The following is an 18039-nucleotide window of genomic DNA, read 5'->3' as shown; positions in this document are numbered from 1 at the left end:
GGCTATACCTTCCTTAATATTCTTGTCTTCATTAGATCTGTTGCTACTAGCAAAATCTCCACGTGTGCTTGCACACCTTATTAGATTAGGTTGAATGTCCAGGGCACTAAAATTTGTTTCCACTCTTTCTATATCTCCAGATTGTCTCATATCTACTTCTATACCTTCTAATCTTATAATCAACATTTCCTTGCTAAAATCCTTAGTGCAAGGTATCAATAGTTGAATCATCTAAGATACTTTCTTGAATGGTGGCATCAAACCTTTCAATATCTTTCATACTACCTCATCTTCTTCCTTGGTTCCACCATGAGACCAAATTCCTAAAATAATTTCTAATATTCTACCAATATAGCTTCTTACAAATTTTTCTTCCATCATTTTAGCATCTTGAAATGCACATATCCAATTCTGCAATCTAATTCTTTTTGCATGTGTATCACCTTCAAAAGTAGATTCTAATGCTTTTCAAATTCCATGAGATGTTTGAAGTAACTTTACTTGACTATATTCATTCTCTGGAAGAGTTGATAGTAGAGCTCCTCTAGCTCTAATGTTAAATATGAATAGACCTCTCTCTACTTCATTACATTCTTCAAGCTTTCCTTCCACAATTTTCTTCTCTCTTTGTCAAGATCCAATAACCCGGACCCATGTACAATAGATGATTCTTCATCTTCTCCTTGTAACTTTCATAGTTGGCCCCATCAAATCCAATAATATCCTTTCTAAAAAGATTCACCATCAATTTCCCAAAGTTGATAAGCTTATCCTTCAAGGACCTGATGCTCTGATACCAATTGTTAGAAATAAATAATACTAAGAGGGGGAGGAGGGGTGTGAATCAATATTCTATAAAATTTTGCCCACAACTGAATAGTGTCAATTAATTTATAACTTGCATATGAAATTAAACCAATAATGATGAGTAGTAAATATAACCATACACATAGAGAACTAATAAAACTATTATTTGTTAACTAGGGAAACCTTGGCCAAGGGAAAAGTCTGGTGGGGATGATACCCACAAGATGATTCACTAAACAAAAGGATCATGTTAAGGATATTGACCTTGTTAGGAGTCTATGAAGTTCATATAGTGTCTCGAGTCCTTGTTAGAGGACTAGGCCTTGTTAGGAGCATAACCTCTTAGCACTAGTACATTTGACCCCATTTTCAGACCGAAATTTTTGACCATCTATTAAAATGGGGTCAAATTGGTTGGAATATGCAAGGAAAAACATTTTTAAAAAAAATCCATGCTCATTTTGGTCAAAATTTTGACCAACACGGGCTCTATTAGGTTAAAATGAAAAAAGGTTCTATTTTATGAGTGAAGAGAAATGTAATGGGGCTTTGACTAGGGTTTTTTGTAGATGAAAGGGAGTGAGCAGTGAGAGGAGTGGTGTGTTTGTAGATTAGAGAATGCATTAGTATAAATGTTCCAATATTTTAGGTCATCACTGTGGGTGTGTGTTTGGTTTAATGTGCTCCGAAGCATAGCTATCTTTTTCCATATGCCTTCCTCAACCCATATTTGATTGTTTGGGATTCCTTGCATTGACTCAGTAGTTGCACGACATATCTTTTTCTCCTCTAGGAATTTCCCCTTTTTCTTCACAGCTAGGATTTGATGCAATATTTGATGGCAGTTGCTTGTGATACACATATTATATAAATTGGAGGCCATGAGTTCTACTCCTTGATATGTTAAATGCTAAGTAGTAGGAGGAGAAGGTTTTTAAAATGTGTATGGATGGTCTAAACTACTTCCACGTTGTTTATTCCAAGGTATGTTCAATTTTTTGGAGCCTATTTTGTAAGAAGGGTTTTTTCCCAAAAAAAATAAAATAAGAGATAAATACATTTCATCTCTTGGGGATATTTTCAAGTTTCTTTTTTCATTTAAAAGCTTCTTCTAAATTTTATCAACTTAGAACTAGTATTAGGGCATTTGAAAATTTGCTATTGCTAAGACTTTTTGATCAAACAAATTAGGTTTTCAATGTTGGGTAGGTGAAATCTCCATTTACGTGGGCCTCTTATAATTATGGGGATAATTTAGATTTTTGTTCTAAATACTATGAAATAGTCAATTTGGAGGTCTACAAATCTTCAGCTTGTATCTTTTGTGTACGCAATCTTATTGGTTTTTTCCCAGCTGCAAGCAGCAGAGATAGTTGATTTAGCTATTTATTACATGCTTTTGCTACTAATTAGGTTTATGTATACACGGTATCTTTAATTTTTACCCATTATTGAAACGCGGTGATTCATTTGCTTATTGAATATTTTTGCAAAATTTTAGGTTCAATAATGAAACAATCCATTGGGTGTATTGGATTCTATTGTATATTCTAATATGTTGCACACACCTATGTGTATCTCTTTACATCTCTTCTATGGACTTCATGTGTACATCTTCTTTGACACGTACTTGCTTTCCAGGGCTCCTACTTCAACTGCATAAGTGCACACATTATCATAAATGATGTAGCTTAAATATACAAGAGTAGAAGTCATTGTAGCTTAAAGCACCTCCTTTTTTAGACAAAGGAAATGATCAAAATTTGTTGAAAAGAAACAGATGGATTGTTCACATGAACAACCAATTCAATGACAAGCTCTTTATGCTCTTCCAAGTGAATACAACCCTAGAATACTTTGCTTAAAAGTGTGATATGAGTTTTTTGTGATTTTTAAATATGATCTAAATCTTGGCTATTTAAAATATGTATATGCATGTTAAGTAGGGACTAAAATTCCTCCTTGTGTTTTAAAATGATTCATAATCTAAATTATTGTTTGCATACGGTTAAACATCATAGTAAAGGGTTACTGTGTATCTTGTTTTCTTTATAAAAATATAGTTGCCAGAAATTATGTTTTAATTTTGAGATCTTTGAATTGTTTGTGTTTGAGCATTTGCAACTTTTATGCCCAAAAGATGGTAAGTATATTTTATTTTAATACAAAAATTTGCCTGCCATTTTTCTTCCAGCAGTTCTTGCAAAATAGTAATTCTCATGCACATATCAATTTCCATTTTCTCGCATATTAGATATAAAGGAGGAATTTCATTCAGTAGAATTGGGTTAGAACTTAGCAGTGATTTCTCAAATTTTACTTAGAAGGAAATAGCCTCAATTCATTTGTAATACCATACTATTTTTACTTGGCATGCAATGGTACTAATTTATATCCTAATGCTTGAGGGAATTTACAAGGATGATAAACTAGAAATGCCAAACCATACTTAACAACAACATTAGTTTGCCTCTAAAGTCTTTTTCTAACTCTGAACAATTGCTTTGAAAAAATGGGACTTACAAAAGCAAATTGATGGATTATGTTGTAGAGTTTCTTGAGCCAATATTCCAATACTTGGTTGGGAGGCCCTTAAGTCTAACCCACATTGGCTTTCCTTGATAAGTCATTGGGTTAAAATTAAGGCTCCAATCTATACAATGAAAACTAGTGCCCTCATGAAAAAGTGGATTTCAATGAAAGATTTCCTGTTGTAGGAGAGTATCAATACACTCAGTTAAAAAAAAATGACCCAAGATGGTTTCAACACTCACCTTTCCCTTAACATTTATATTCTACCATTCCACGATGCTTGTGGTAGGACACCCATCTTATCTAAACTTAATCTTCTAGGCATTCTTTGGTTGGAGTCACAGATCTATTTTACGTTCTTTGCAAATCTTTTACCCAAAGTACTCATTTTTTCTATTTCACCTATATCTATGAGCTCCACAATGCCTCTAGTGTGACATCCATAAACTATCTCAAACAAACTCTTACTTACAATTGAGCTAGGGATCTCTCCCAAAAGGTGAACCTTATAAGGAAACCATTACCATCCCAACTAAGGATCTCATAGGAAAATATTAGACCATGCCATGAATCTTGAGGGGACATGCTGGATACATTCTCCCCTATGTTTGGTTCTATACTTGCTATATTTCGCAAGTCAGTGGTGAGCACCAATGAAGTCATTTGTTATTTTTTCTAATGTTCGTGGAGTTGATTAAGATGTTTATCATGAGCTTTGATGTAGTGCAAACTTATAAAGATAATAGTTATTGTATCTTGAATTAAAAATAATTGAGACCGTACACATATATACTAATTTGGCAAACAAGTGCAAGAATTCAAAGCTCCACAAAACCAAAACAAATTATAATCCCTTAGAGAAATAGATTTACATATTATAATCCCCAAGAATTCAAAGCTCCATGAAATATAGACATGTATCCAATACTCTGGAGGTCACTAATGACTTCATCTTCTAGCAATTGTCATATTAGTTGAGATGTATTTCTATATTGTTGTGTATGGAATGTGAATAATGCTCTTGATTTTGAGGATTTTATGTCATTCTAAACCTTGGCCTTTAGGATTGTGGGTCAATCAAGCTATAATAAAGTTCATTCTTTGTTTCTCAAATGGTTTAAGAGCTAGTTGAGGATAGAGAGACATTTCACTAGAGGGCATTAATGTTATCATCCTGTAGTATGTATCACATTACTTGATGCATCTTTTTATATCTTTGTGGGATTTTTTCACTTTCATATGTCTTTATTAATAGTACAGTAAAATACATTAATAATATATTACTATATTACTATATTATTAAATAAAGATAATAATAAACTATTATTTTTGTTTCCTTTTAAAATCAAATATTGTAATTTAACAGTTACTAATTTTGATAAATGTCATATTTATCAATTGATAGTTGTTAAATTCTTTTAAGGAAACATAATAATGATGCATTTTCTTAAAAGGAAAAGATGTATTCATGAGCTCAAAGACTTCTTGGAATCTAACCAATTTGGAGACATTAAGAGAGAATATAGGGAAGTCGAATTTAACTTTTCCATAGATTTGGAGGTTATTTATGAGTAGTTGGAGCACTTCTTGGGGTGGTTTTAGGGAGTCATAAATGTTTCAATGACTTGGAGGGACTTTTTATGTTTTAGACTTCATTTCAGAGAGTGGGGTGTCCTATTTTGGGAGCTATTTTCTTGCATCTTACCCTAGGATGTTGTGGGTAGTTTGTAGTTATTGAGTTTTTCAAATCATTTTGGAGTTAGTTCTTCTTCGTGTATCCAAATCTCTTGAAGGTTTTCTTGTAGAGCTTTTATTGAGTCCTTTTCTCTTCATGTAATTGTAACTCACTATTGGATATGTTGACAACAATACTCTTGTCATTTGAATGAAAATGCATAATTTTTGGAGAACAAACTTGTGTCCATTGTATTGTACACTTTCATTTTGGTTTGATTTATTACTTAGTGTGAATCATACTTATCTAAATCCTGCAAGTTTATGTCTCAGATTTTGTCTATAAGTAAATAGCACTATATCTTGCATAGGTCACAACTTTTTAGATTAAGTCCATTACACAGAATAAGTCAAGCTTGTTCATTAGGTTATAGACATTATCCTCAACAAGCTCAATGGTAATTGATGTGTCATCAACAAATTGGACATTAGATACATCTTCCCCATTAGAAAGCTCTATACCCTTAACTCTTGGAGATAGAGAGTTGTCCTTATGTCTATAGTATATAACATCTGCAACGATGACAAAAAGTGCTGGTGCCAATGGGCAACCTTTCCTTATTGACCTTGAAAGATCAAAAGCTTTAGATCTCACTTCATTCACCTGCACCCTTGCATTAGCTTCATTCAAGAGAGTTAGGACCATCTTCTTGCTTAGTTTAAATCCCAACCATTTTAGACTTGTGCATGCTTGTAAAGAATTTATTTGTGCTACAATAAATAAATGTCAGGCCAATGTATTTGCTTCTTTATCTTAGTTATCTTCTTGCTTAGTTTAAATTCCAATTATTAGATATTTGTCCACATTGGAGTTAGTTTGGCATAGAAACTTGCATATTTTATTATATATATTCTTGCACATGAATCCTCTAACAAATCATAACACAAGCAAACAATAAAAAAAAATTAATCACTACATACCAAGGAAGTCTGAATATTTGAGTGCACTTTGGCTAGAGTTCACTACCTACCTTGCATTTGTTCAGTATAAACCTCGGGTTCATATTGATGTCTATGCTGGTTTGTGTTACCAAAAATGAGACAGTAGAGCACTGCTAGTGTTATGATGGGAAAAATATGTTTTTCATTGTGATAGACTATTTCTAAGTCATCTATGTTGTTTCTTGTTATTGTCAAGCAGTCTTTGTTTTCCTTGAGGCTAAAACTTAAAACTATGTTAAGAAAACTAACATGTTATTATTATAATATATCAGAACACTAACACTACAAATTTTTTATATTAATGTATTATTTATAATAACTTATAACTTAAGGATTGTCCTAATGACATTTTGGGAAAATTGTGTACAAAAGTTTTGAAATTGATAATGAGATGCAAAGTTTTCTTGTGATGCTAAACCTAAGACATCTAATGTATATATGCCTACTTGGTTTAGTTGTGGCTTGTGGCTATACACTTATGATACTATTCAATTAATTTTCACAACTTTCATGGAATCATGTTTGTATAATTGTATTGTTCAAGGAATAGTGGCAGTGGATTTGTGGAGTTGTGATGTAGGTTGGTCCAATATTGAGATTCTTCTTTCACATTTGAGTGTTGCACTATTATATAGTCAACTCAAAGCTTAACATGCAATTTAATTGATCCCATTTGACATGAATTGTTGTGGTATGGATATATTTTATTGTTATAGCCTCCCATATGTTCTATATTTTATCATTACAACCTGCCAAATTTCCTGACCTGTCGATACTAGTCATCCACACAGGTATGTTGTCAGCTAGTAAAGAAACTGAAACATATAAATGCAAGTCTTTGAAATTCATCCCATGCAATGCATTTGAAAGTAGGGAGAATCAAACTAGAGGAATATTGTAACTGCCTCTTGAACTGTGCCTAACTTCAGCGAGCTAGTTAAACCTAATCCTTTTCTATTACACCTCTTTGGGGATCATTAAATGTGCTCCTGTCTTTTTTTTTAAATAGAAGCTATATTATGTAAATTAGCTTTTACCTTCCCAAGATTTAATAATTATTACCAATAATGTTTTTTGAATGTGACTTTGTATTGATTTATGCTTGTATAGTGGCATAGTATGGTTTAAATAGTATAACTCACTGTCAGACTTTAATGGTTTCAATGGTTCCTACAAAGTACAAGAGTTAAAGGAATCAATGACTATTTTTCTTTGTGGTTCATGGTTTCAATGGTTCCATTGCCGTGTAGGCATAAGGTTCATTTAAAGTGATCCAATGTTTCACTCTATCTCCAAACTCTTGAAAGCAGACTTCAGTGTAAGCTACAAAGTCTTTCCTGCATTGTTAGGAACACAGTCTCTTTTATGCAAGTATGATGACCAAGAAAATAAATCAAAGTTTAATGATTTACAAGTTTTCCTTACATAATGATTTGAAGCATCTTTTTTTAGGAGTGCTGCAGATATTGTGTTTCGGAGAGGCCTCAATCTTGCAACTGTGAGGAGCACATATGTTACCACTTACATATGAATGATAGTTAAAAGTATTTGTCCTCACAAGGCCTCTCAAAGGATGGATACACAAAAGTTATCAAGGTTTTGTCATATTGACACAAGGGGTAGGTAGATTTCTCAACCCAAATTTAATTTTCTTCAAACTAAAGCAATGCAATTGGGATTATTTCAGAATTTTTCTACATACTAACATCTTGGGTCCTCTATTCTTGAGGGATGATCAAAACCACCAGCTATTTTTGGAAAGGGTGTCTAGGTTCCCAAACATAAAAGCATAATACTCACTTCAAGAACCTCATTTGAAGGTACAGATTTAACATCTCTGAACAATTTATTGCACTTAACTATTTAAAAGACTTATTCCTGCATTAGCCATCTCCAATATTGAATCACAACACATAGACTAGCGGGATGTTTTGTGCTTTGATACCACTGTAGGACGCTGTGCCATTTCATATTGAAATTTTTGTAACCTGAACTTTGAGAAATTTTGTCAAATAGTTTGCTTTATTTTACTGCTGTGAAAACCCAACTAATTTGTCCTTCAAATAAAATTTGAGGATTAGCTTTTGTACTTTGCACAATCTGTATCTTTTGCTACATGAGAGTTAGGAGTCATACTGGGCTGGTTACTTGCACAGGTTCTTTGTGAAAAGCATTTGATTATTTTAAAATAAAGCATGGAGTAATTCTGAAAGTAAATAACAAACAAATTTTCCTTTTATATCTTACTGAAGAGCATATATTTCCTCGAGAAAAAAATTGTTATACATTAATATGTTTTGATCTTTTAGTCATCTTCATTAGTTGATGCATTAATCACATTAGTCATTGCTATCAAGATTAGTCAAGGCATGCTACTGATAGCACCTAAATAACTTTCACCTTGTGACATTTCTTTGAGGCATTTTGCAAATAATTAAGATACATTGTCTATAACTCCACATTTTGCAAACATTTAGGCCTTCTAGAAATTATAGGATCATTTTAGTTACATTTGAAAACATGAATCAACAATTTCCATATGTGCAGATATAAGCATTAACTACAAAATGTCCAATTTATTTGTAGATATATTTTCCTGTGAAGAAAGACCACGCCTAACAATATGAACCTAGAACAAAATAATGAGACAATGGCTACATTGTGGGTTTAGTTCTGAAGAAAACCTGATAAATGTTATTGTCCTTGCAAAAAGTGTAAGGGCTTAAAGAATCAAAGAATTCTAAGCACAACAACTTAGAGTCATTGTAGGCAACATGGTCACATTGAAGAGGGCCACAATTTTCATCCATTGCTAAATGTGGATTTCCTACTAGAGGAACATGGAGGTGTGAATATCCAAGCTGAGGATAACACTCCCATGGAAGAAGATGATAATGTGTGAAAGGACATGATTGAAGAAGATGGTATTGGGGCAGGTGATGAAGAGGCTCACAATGATAGTACTAGCAAATCTGATAATGATGATAAAGATGGTCTTGATATACCTTTACTTGAGAAGGCACATGAGCCCTTATATGAAGGCTCTCAAACAACTTTTCTCTCAACTATAGTGTTGTTGGTGAACTTAAAGGTTATGAATGGTATATCCAATGTAGCAATGTCACGTATGCTAGGGTATGTCATTTTTTTCATCTTCAATGTTAGCATACAATTACTATTCATTATATTAACAATGCATATTTGTTGTTGTAGGTTGATTAGTGAGTTTTTCTTACCACCATCAAACATTTTTCCTCATTCGTACTTAGAATTATCTAACATTATGAATTAGATTGGAATGAAGTATTAGACAATACATGCATGTCCCAATGATTACATTCTATATCATAAACAATATGAATTTGCAACAGAATGCCCTGGTTGTCATATTAGTAGATATTGATAAAGATCAAATAACAAAAAAAGTGTCTCACAAGGTTCTTTGGTACATTTCCATTATTTCACGTCTTCAACGATTATTTAGGTGCACTAGCTTGGCATAATTTATGGATTGCCATGCACACAATAGAAGCAATATTAGTAGATATTGATAAGATCAAATAACAAAAAAAGTGCCTCACAAGGTTCTTCGGTAAATTTCCATTATTCCACGTCTTCAACGATTATTTAGGTGCACTAGCTTGGCACAATTTATGGATTGCCATGCACACAATAGATGACATTATGTGAATGCTTGCCGATGGTTCTGCATTTAAAGAGATAGAAGAAACATAGTCACACTTTAAAGAAGAACCTCATAATCTGAAGCTTTCATTGGTAGTGGATAGTGTCAATCCATATGGAGATATGAGATATGTTTACTTAGTGTGGCCTATTTTTGTTATTAATAATAACATTCCTCCTTAGATGTCCATAAAAAGGGAGCACATAATGTTGTCAATGATTGCACCAAGTATTTTTTCATTTTATAGTTATCTAAATAAATTTATAAATAGTGCATGAAAATGGTCATAATAATTATGTAATGTTTATGTTCATTCAATTACTAGGTAAGTACCAAGTTAAATATATGAACGTGTATATTGAGCCTCTAATTAATGAGTTGTTGAAGTTATGGAATGGCATTACTATGTATGACATCTCTAGACTGATAGGAAATTGGCAATTTCAATTCCATACAATGCTTGTATGGACAATACATGATGCCCCTGGGCTAACTCATTTTTACAGTATGTTATATTGTTAAGATAACATATTTTTGGTCTGTTATGGTGCTTACACATTACTATTGTATGCTTAAGTTGTGCATGATAATTGTACATGATCTTTTAGGTCTTCAGACAAAGGGAAAATTTGCATGTCCAGTTTGTGGTCCGAAGATGAAATCTTGTCATTCGAGAAGTATAGGAAAGTAGGTGTTCGATGAGTTTAGGCACTTTGTCCATAATAATCATAGGTATCGAATTGCTAAAAAAAAAATTTCAATGGGAAAGAAGAGACATCATCAAGGCCACAAAGAATGACACCTCATCTATGGAAGTTGGAATACGATTGACTAAATCGTTCGAGATAATGTCCAATTTGTCATCTGAAGTTTAAAATTTGTATTTTGATATTGCCTTATATTTACTAATGTTGTAATTGATGCTTGTGAAGGTTGTCAAGGCATCAATGACCAACTTCCTAGAGGAATGAAAAGTTATCTTACTCAATTTAGTAGGTTACCATACTACAAGGATCTCCCAATCGTGCATTTGTTTGATGCTATGCATATTGGAAAGAATGTAACAAAGACACTATGGAAAATTTTGGATGGAAGGTGTGATAGAGAAAAAATTGCCAAAATTTTTATTGACATTCATGAATCCAATCATGCACTAAAAGCTTTCATTGAATCAAATAGCAATGGAGACCGCATAAATACAAGTGCCCTTCCTTGATTATTAACAAGGCAACAAAGTGATGCATTAAAAGAAATCATAAAAAAGAAAAAATTTCCAATAGGATTTGCTACAAATATAAGCACTCTTCTATCAAAGAAAGGTGATTTTGGGCCAAGGTTGAAAACACATGATTGGCATACCTTCGTCAAGGTAAGTCATGTTCTCTATTTACAGTATATTTGTAAAATTGAATGTACTACCTATTGCATTATTTAATAATATATTGAAATGATCATTTTTTAATGATTGTAATACGTCCTACCTCTATTCCTTCCATAGCATTTTGAGAACAGTATTAAACAAGTTATATATTATCTTGGAAAATATATGAGGTTAGAAGTGTTTTTTCTTAGATTTGTAGCTTTTTATCTAAAATCTATTGTATAATTTTATTTGAAATCTTGTTTATGTGTTTTTGCATGTTGAATCTCTTTTAGGTGGTTATCATCTAAAGAAATTGATAAAAAATATATAAAATATTGGAAGAGAAAAATTCCACAGCTTATGTGTAAAATGCAAAAGTGTTTACCTCTATCTTTTTCAATGCTCAAGAACACTAGCTCATACATCAAGTTGAGGAGATTGAATTATGTGGACCTGTACAAACTAGGTCAATGTAGATGGTTGAGAGGTATGTGAAATTTATGAAGGGCTTGGTTTGACAAAGAGCATGTCTAGAGAGTTCTTTGATAGAGGGATATATGGTATACCAGACCATGGTGTACATTAGTGAATATCTTCTAAAGTTTGCAACAGATATCCATGTAGATCGCATTTGGGATCCCAACTCTAATGACAAATTCGAAGGGGGGTACTTGATGGGGAAAGGTAGATTGAGGAGGGTGAAAGGTAATTATAAGTTTTTTTTTTTTTGTAGTTTAATAATTCTTATCCATCATCAATATATATAAGTTGTTTCTAACTGTTGTAATTGTCTTCTTTATAGTTGGTCATGAATTGGATGCACTAAATTTTTATATTACAAACAATCTTGATTAGATGACGGTATAGATTGAAAAATCTCAAGAAATGTTTTGCTCATTAACATGGGATTGTGTTGCATCGTTGGTTAAAGAAGCTCATCGTAATGGAGATCCCAATGTTACGGTAATGGTACTTGATCCAATATATGGCTTAAGAGATACAAAGGTACGCATAAGATTACTAATCATGAGACATAAGTTTAATATCAACTCACAGATCGATGCAAATAATCTTGACATGTTTGAATAATTGTAGGTTAAACACTGTAAAGCTATGTACTACCACGGCTATAAATTTCACACAAAAAAGTTAGATGAAACAAAGAAAATGTGTGATTCCAGAATAAGTGTTGTCTTCGTGGTCACCAATATTTCATCTAGAATTGACATACATCCTCAACAATCTGAAAATCAATACTATGGCATTTTGGATGATATACTTGAGTGCGACTTTAATTTATTCAAAATAGTTCTTATTTTTGTCAAATGGTTCAGGTTATTACTGAATCAAAATGATCCTGATAGGACTGTTATTGAACATGATAGTGGATTTACTATGATTAATACAAGGTAATTTGAGCCAATCGGAGATGAGCCCTATGTTCTTCCAAGCCAATGCAAGCAAGTGTTTTACTTTGGTGTTCCACACAAACCAGGTTGGTCATTTGTTGTTAGACATGACCCAAGAGGAAGGCCAGTAAAGTATAATGTGATGGAAGAAGAAGATATTGAAGAAGCACAAGACAAAGTAAATGATTATCATGAACGATAGTTACCCAGTGATGAAGAAGAAGAAGATGGTGATGATTTTGGTCATGCTGACGATAATGGTGATAATCATGATGATGATGCTAATGATGATCATGATCATGGTGATGATCATGGCGATGGTGGTCATGATGATGATGGTGGTGGTGATGACGATGATCAAAGTGACAAGTACAATGATGGTGATGATGATGATGACATGGATGAAGATCATGATGATCAATGAAATGTCTAGGTAGGATCAATGTCAGCTATGATGGGGTCATGTATGAACAAATTTTTCTTTCCAAACCATATGTGCAGATATAAACATTAAGTAGAACATGTCAAATATTTTTTTAGATATACACATTGGTTACACCAATTTTTTGGCTAACTTAAGACAAATTATTTACATATACAATCTACTTTATTATTAATATTTTTTTTGGTAAGTCTATTACTTTAATTTCGCTACTGATTTCTAAGACTTACTAATTTTTTTCACAAGGCAACATGGAAGCACCATCTCAGACACCTTCAGCAGAGGTAAACATTAATTATTGTAATTTATAATGTTAATAAAGAAACAAATATCATATTATTATGTTCTTTTCTTTATGGCTTTGGAGTTATTTTGATACAATTTTACTGATATTTGATAAGAATCGATAGGAAAAAGCTAGAATGATCACTGATCAAATGCGATCTAAAATGCAGGCATCATTTCTACATGATAGTGCCCTTAGTGCTGACCCTGTATTCATCACCCAGAAAATTAAACAAAGATACATTGATGAACTTGTTAACATTATCATCAAGGGTGACAAAAGTGAGGAGAAAGAGGCACTGAGAAAAGAATTGGACTGTAGAATCCAATCTTTGAAGGTAAGTAGTAATTCGACTAAAGCAATAATAAAGTTCAATAGATGTTAATATTTTATAGTATCTTATGGATCATGATCTCTAATTTTATGTATTCTTGTATAGACATATGTGTTAGTTGCAACATCACATGGTGAACATGGTGAGGGTTGTCATGCACACCCTTCATGTAAGTAACACTTTCTTTGTTTGTTTTCATCAACATTATAACACTTACCTTTTTTTTTGTGGATGCTTCTGGCTAGTATCCCATTTGATCTTTATCCATTACAAATGTCTTTGCTAACAATATTGTATTCTTCAACTCATCATGAAGTGCGGACTCCTCCTTTGGTTGGCAGTCTAGTATTGCCTGGTGCATTGTCAGCAACAAGGACCATGCAAACATCCTCATCTATGCCCACTAGAACTGGTAAAACCTTGTTTTGCTATATTTTGTAATGTATTTCTACAAGTTGATGAACAAAAAAGTAGCATATCAGTGCTTAAATGATGTCTACAGAAGCCTTCATACACACAAACACATGTATACACACACCATACATACATACATACATACATACATACATACATACATACATACATACATACATACATACATACATACATACATAAATATATATATATATATATGTATGTATGTATGTATGTATGTATATATATATACCCACACATAGAGAGACATGGAGATAGGCAGAGAGGTATTTCTACAAGTTGATGAATAGTGAACCAGCATATCAGTGCTTAAACGATGTCTACAGAAGCATGCATGCCAACCATGGAGTGAACTAGATAAGAAGTCATGTAAAAACTTGTGTGTCACCCTAAATGTGGTGACTTACTCATATAAGTTTCTATTGATGATCAAGGGTGCATTGTAGAATGCTTACATTCTATAAGGCATTGATAGGGTGGCAATCTACTCTCACAGTCATAATAATGTGCACTAAGTTCTTAGTTGAGGCAAATACATATATGTTATGTGATATAATGCCCTACTATTAGTTGATACCATCAACTTAATTCAATAGCGTTACAATATCCCCTATCTTTATTTTTGAAGTCATTTTTATACAAATCTTTAGGCATCTTAGAAATAAACTTCTTTGGGGTTTCCATCCACTTGATGTTAATATTCTTCTTATGCTTTTCTGTTGAATCATTGAATTGCCTCTCTACTTTTCTTTCTACAAATGTGATCTTGGCATAGAAGGAAATGTTTAAGGTGGTTCTAAGGGCATCGATACTTAAATCTGTCAACACCCTTAACCCAACTATCACTTGCCCTTTATTCACATCATATTGTCTGAGACATGATGCATTCTAGGACTAGTTCTAGGCATTCCATAGGTATTGTAAAGGTTGCTACATGGTGCGATTGTCAAAAATTCAAGTGCACCAGCTAAATGAAAAGATGATCTAGTCAGGTTCAAATGGACTTCGGATTTTTGCAAATAATTCATTTCAATTCATTGGATGCTCAGTCAGGGAAAAGTATTAATGGATCAATTTATTCGAGCTCATTTGATGCTATTTAGAATCTAGATGATACTTAGACCTCTGTAGATACTACATTTGGATTTCTTATTTTTTAAAGGATTGGATGTAGGCAAAAGCTTATGGAAATGAACTTATGTTAAAATGGCATTGGATAGGTTCACATAGACAAAAGATCTCTGCCAATTATAAACTATGATTCATTGGCTAGCAAGCATGGATAAATCCAAGTGTATTAGATTTATTATGTGTGAATTGGTGCACTTCACTTGGGCATTAGTTTCTTGCTTATATTGAATTTTGTGGGATTTCTTACTGAAGCTGACATGTGGGGAAAACATATTGAATTTGTTTTGGACTAGTTGAAAGGGAAAAATCTACAATTGATTATCTTTCTTGTCTTAACAAATTTTGAGAAACTTTCAAAAGAGTACAGGCCTAACTTTGAATATTCTATCCAACTATGATGATATTTGAGCACTTGGGACAACCAATTTTGAGAATTTGGCTGATTTTGGAAAGGTGATAGCATTTTAGCGCTAAGCTGCACATAAGCGCATATAATATCTCTTGTTAGTTTATATGATATATATTTATCATACACACGACACACACATGTTCCATTTCACCTACCCTCATTATATCTACTCTTTACTCATATATTTCTCATTGCACACACCACACATGTACTTCTATTCTATATCTGCCCAATTCTATATGATGTTATATTGTATGACTTACACTCTTTTCCTCTCTTAATGATTTTCAATTATCTTGTATACCTTCATGTCTTCATGTAGAAATTTTTTTGTTTGAAATGGACGTAGCCTTTCAGTTTTGTCACCTTTCCTTTAATCACACTTATTTCTTAAACACATTTAATTATGCTTCTTCAGTTATGAATCACAAAATTTAAAACAATAATCATTATTTTCCTCTTTGAAATAATAAAATATTGCTCCTTTCTATGAATCACTGTCCTCAAACAAACTCTATAATTATTGTATCTTTTCTCTTAACAACTTTTCTACAACACACTCTAATCATTTGTTTCAATTTGTTGACTGATAGTCTTACTGATGTAATGTGATTGTTCATTCTGAATAAACTCAATTTGAATATCCAGCACTAAGATAATTTTGCTAGCTTATAGCTATATAATCCAACTATCAAGTATGTCAGTAAATTAAAGTCTTTTATAAAGTCCACCATATTAGGTTAAGTTGGTCATGACCAATTTGAAACATTATTCTACTTGGTCAGCATTATAATTTACATTTGTTTCTAGGCAAAAAATTAATTGGTCATATTAACAAAGTGTGAATGGTGGTGTCTCTCTGTCTTTCATTTCATTTGGTGTTTGCTTTAATTGTCATGATGTTTCAGTTGATAGACCAAGAGAGAGTAGCACTTCTGAAGCTGATCCATTTCCTAGAGCAGTCTGTGTGATTAGTACTAGTTCATATGAAGGGGCATTGCTGTTGAACAAGAAAACTATGTTTCCATTAAAAGAACAAAAGCTTCCAGGTGCTTTAAAATTGTTATTATTTAAAGTGTAAATTTAGTTTAATTTTACATTACTTGTTTTGGACTGATAAACCCTTTATGTTTTTGAAGGTAATAATGCTTTCCTTGATCATCTTTTTCATATGACATTGAGACTATTTGGACCCACCATACGTAAAAGGTAAGTAGTTTCATATCATTACTACATAATTTTTCTTTTCTTCCATTTATGGTAATATATTAAAGTTATTGATCTAACAATCTATTTGTTTTTAAAAAGGTGGAATTTACAAGCTGTGGAATTAAAAAATCAACTGATTGCATCTTTTGAGGAGAAATTTGGAAAAAACATTTTTGACACTAGCCTACTTCTCAAAAGAGCATCAAAGCATATAAAGAATATGAGGGATTAATATAGAAGGGCTCTTAAGGATAACCTAAAGTATGACCATCCTCCTATGATTCCATCGATGGAGTGGAATGAAATAATAGAAGATGCAAAGGAGAAAAGGCTATGTGAAAATAGAGTAAATGAAGCAACACAGGACAAAAAAAGGTATGTCATGATAGTATTAAGTACATTGTAATCATGCACAAATTATTGATATTTGTAAATATATAATCTAAGATTTTTGAAATTGTTCATAGATTGCAGGACACATCCATGGCTACAAAAGCGAGACTAGAAAAGTTTGGCCAACACAAACTTGGCTCTAGTGGCTATATGAATCTCCAGTCTCGACTTGTAATTATGAGCAATAAAATTTCATATTAATTTTTTTATATAATGTTGTAAACAATTTTTTTTTATGAAACCATAAATGGAAAACTGACGATATTAAGCAAAAAATACATGGCACAGAATTCAATGTGGAGGTCACAGATGAAGATAGAAAAATTTCCTTGAAGGAAGGCTATAAAGTTGTGGTTGCACACCTACACAAAGAATCTAAAAGCCTTGCCCAAGAATATAGTGCACCAAATGATATCTTATAGGTAAATTGGTCAGATGAAAAGTAAATGAAATTGAATAGTTGAGAAGATTTTTTTTGGTATTAGTTTTGAACGTAAATTGACTGCATAAAAATGTGCATAACATTTTACCGCAGCCTTCATATCCTACCACAGAACTTGCTCGTGACGAAGGCCATGATGTGCATTATAGTGGTGGAGGTATTAATTTACTATTGGAAATTAATTATGCAATTATGAATACAATTTAACATCTTCAATTGCAATTTGACATGTATCCTTTTTTTGAATATTTCAGAGCATGTTGAACATCATGGTGTAGGAGTGGAGCATGTTCCAAGTGTTCAACATGTTGACTTGGTGGTGGATCAAAATGTTAATGTACATGATGTGGCATTGTTAGGTAAGAAAAATGCATGTTATGTTGTACTAGTACTTAATTACAAATTTGTAATAGTTGAAAAAAGAAAAAGAGTATGCCAATTTATCCTGTTTACTTATTCTTGCAACAGAGCCCCCTTTAGTGTAGC

Source organism: Cupressus sempervirens, chromosome 1 (assembly GCF_028749045.1).
Source record: "Cupressus sempervirens isolate cs-2001-9-10 chromosome 1, ASM2874904v1, whole genome shotgun sequence".
NCBI classification, from domain to species: Eukaryota; Viridiplantae; Streptophyta; class Pinopsida; order Cupressales; family Cupressaceae; genus Cupressus; species Cupressus sempervirens.
This window is presented reverse-complemented; position numbering follows the sequence as displayed.